Below are 2,793 nucleotides of genomic sequence, written 5' to 3'. Positions count from 1 at the left end.
TGGCCTAAGGGACGGTCTTTGGAGGGGAATGGCGATGAGTAGAAGAAGGAAGCAGATGTCTGTGATGGTGAAAGACCAGTCTTTGTCGTTGGCCAATGGGCGCTCCCAAAATGGGCGCATGCCCGTTGACGTGGCACGCGCCGCACAGCACACGCCTTGTGCCACTCCCCGCAGGGGCGCTCGCTGACGTGGCAAGACAGATTCCCAGCCACGTCATCCCTTGGTAGCCATGACGTGGCAAGAGCACTTCATCAGTTGGCTCCGTGGCGATTCTCCAAATTTAGCGGGCCCCCGCTTTCTGAACCCAAATTTGGGCGGCGGCGCCGAAGTCAGGCGCGTCCCGACCTGCCGCTTCTCAAGAATCACTGATAAAATACAGTTCTCATGGAGATTTTTTTGGGGGTTGTGCCACCTGCCCCTGCTCACGTTTCCTACAAACCGGGAGCCCTGCCGGGACATCAGGCTTTCCCTCGTCTCTTGCATGGAATATCCCTCGCCTTAATCCTTCCTTTGTCGCCTCCTCGCCAACTAGGGCCTGACGACATTCCCACGACCCTCAACTTTACGATGGACACTTTCAAGCCTGCGCAGTCGGCTTTGACGTGAGAACACCAAGACTACAATGTTTGTGGCCGACTACGACGTTTAGGGAGCCAAACTTCGACTTTGGTAGTTTTGTATTGGGCGAAAATGGTGGCTCGCTATAATCGCTCTTATTTGCACCCAAGTTTGTGATGTTAATGCTCCCTCCGATGTTCCAAGTTGAAACGATGGAAATAGCAAAAAAAGGGTGTGAGTAAAGACCAGACTCATCCACTCCGATAGGTGGGAATGTCGTCTACTATAGGACGCCCTCTAAGGGGGCGGGCACATGATGGAGGGAAATGTCTCAGAAATGCTCATTCCCTCCCAAGTGGTAGTGAGTGGGAAAGTCCTCTCTCATAGCCAAGCATGTGTTAAACATTGAGCATGTTTTTCAGCCCCACTAATGGTCTATGGAAAGTGCTCTTGAACGTATGTTGCAGAAGGTGGAAATCACCATTTTAGGCTCCTCTGAATGCTATAAGTTGCCATTCTTTTTATGCTCTAAGGAAAGGACTCTTGCTAGCCTTTGCACTTAGTTAAATTGGGTGAATTTCAAGGCTGTCAATATAGTTGTACCATTAACATGGCAAAATAGAAGATAGGACCTCCATTCTTCTTGCTTCAATGGAGCAAATGGATGTCTATTATTGTGATGGTCACTTGGATTCAGTCAATTAGATTTTGCATGGCCTCTATTTTTCTTGCTTCAATGGAGCAAATGGATGTCTATGATTCTGATGATCACTTAGGTTGAAGTTTGTTTTTATCAATTACAATTATCAAAGGCTTGAAGACCCATTAATAGAGACGGGTTACATCACTCGTCTTCGATAGGTTAGAGACTTGCTCCGCTAAGTCTCAAGGTGGGATCTTAAAATGTCAATAAACAAAAATTCAAGTTTCATATAACCCAATTTACTCAACAAATGAAATTCAATTTATAAGGGGAGCTCTATGTAGATCTATTGTATTCTTTTGAATTTGTTGTCTTTGCTCTATACTCAACAAACACAATTCAACTTATTAGGGGAGCTCTCTCATAGCATACATACACGTGAGCTTGTATGCACATATGTGATACACAAATGTATATATATGTGCATATACACACATATATACATTTGTGTGATCTTAAAATGTCATATATACATTAAGTCTCAAGGTGGGATCTTAAAATGTCAATAAACAAAAATTCAAGTTTCATATAACCCAATTTACTCAATGAATGAAATTCAATTTATTAGGGGAGCTCTATGTAGATCTATTGTATTCTTTTGAATTTGTTGTCTTTGCTCTATACTCAACAAACACAATTCAACTTATTAGGGGAGCTCTCTCATAGCATACATACACGTGAGCTTGTATGCACATATGTGATACACAAATGTATATATATGTGCATATACACACATATATACATATGCATACAGCAAGTGCTCCCCCTCCCCCCAAACACACACACACACACACATATATATTCGATTCACCTTGCATACTTGGATTGGCTTTTGAAAATTTGGCAAAGTCTTAACCCATGGCTTTGAGACTTTCCATCTCCTCCTTCCATTCCATTAACCTTATATCTCCTCCTTCCTCCCAAAGTTGAACTTCCATCTCCTCCATTCTATTGATCTTCCGTCTCCTTTTCCTGTCTCTTGTCTTTCCACCTCCTCCCCACTCAAAGATTGACTCTTGTCTTTCCACCTCCTCCCCTCTCCAAGCCTCCATCCAAGAGTTGTGACATGCGGCAAGCTCTTCTCCTCCAAGCTGCCACGTGTCCTCTCTTCTTTTCTCATGTCTATGGTTAATAGGTTAAAGATGTTGTGGCAAGAAAAAATCTCGATTTATACAATATGACTACCTTTTCAAAGCTTCTAGGGAGCCTTGCCCTTCAAATTTAAGAGCTTAGCAATGCTTTGAGAGACTATAGGGACGGTTTTCCTTCATATTTAGGAGCTACCATCTTAGGCCTACAAAGTGTGGGCTCTAGGTTTTGGTGTATCCTACTCTTTCATAAACAATAAGAAATATGAGTAACCTATGGAAAAAAAGTTATATTAGCAAAGCAGTTTCTTATTTAAAAAGAAACACCCTTATATTAGTTTGTTTTACTACACAAGAAAGGCTCATTTTTTGGACTCCATGAAACCCCCCCACTTCTTCTCACATCAAAAACTCATATTATATTGCACAACCCCCCACTCTTTG

This window comes from Dipteris shenzhenensis, chromosome 13 (assembly GCF_047967505.1).
Source record: "Dipteris shenzhenensis isolate YYH24624 ecotype China chromosome 13, Dip_SZ_1.0, whole genome shotgun sequence".
Classification (NCBI taxonomy): domain Eukaryota; kingdom Viridiplantae; phylum Streptophyta; class Polypodiopsida; order Gleicheniales; family Dipteridaceae; genus Dipteris; species Dipteris shenzhenensis.
This window is presented reverse-complemented; position numbering follows the sequence as displayed.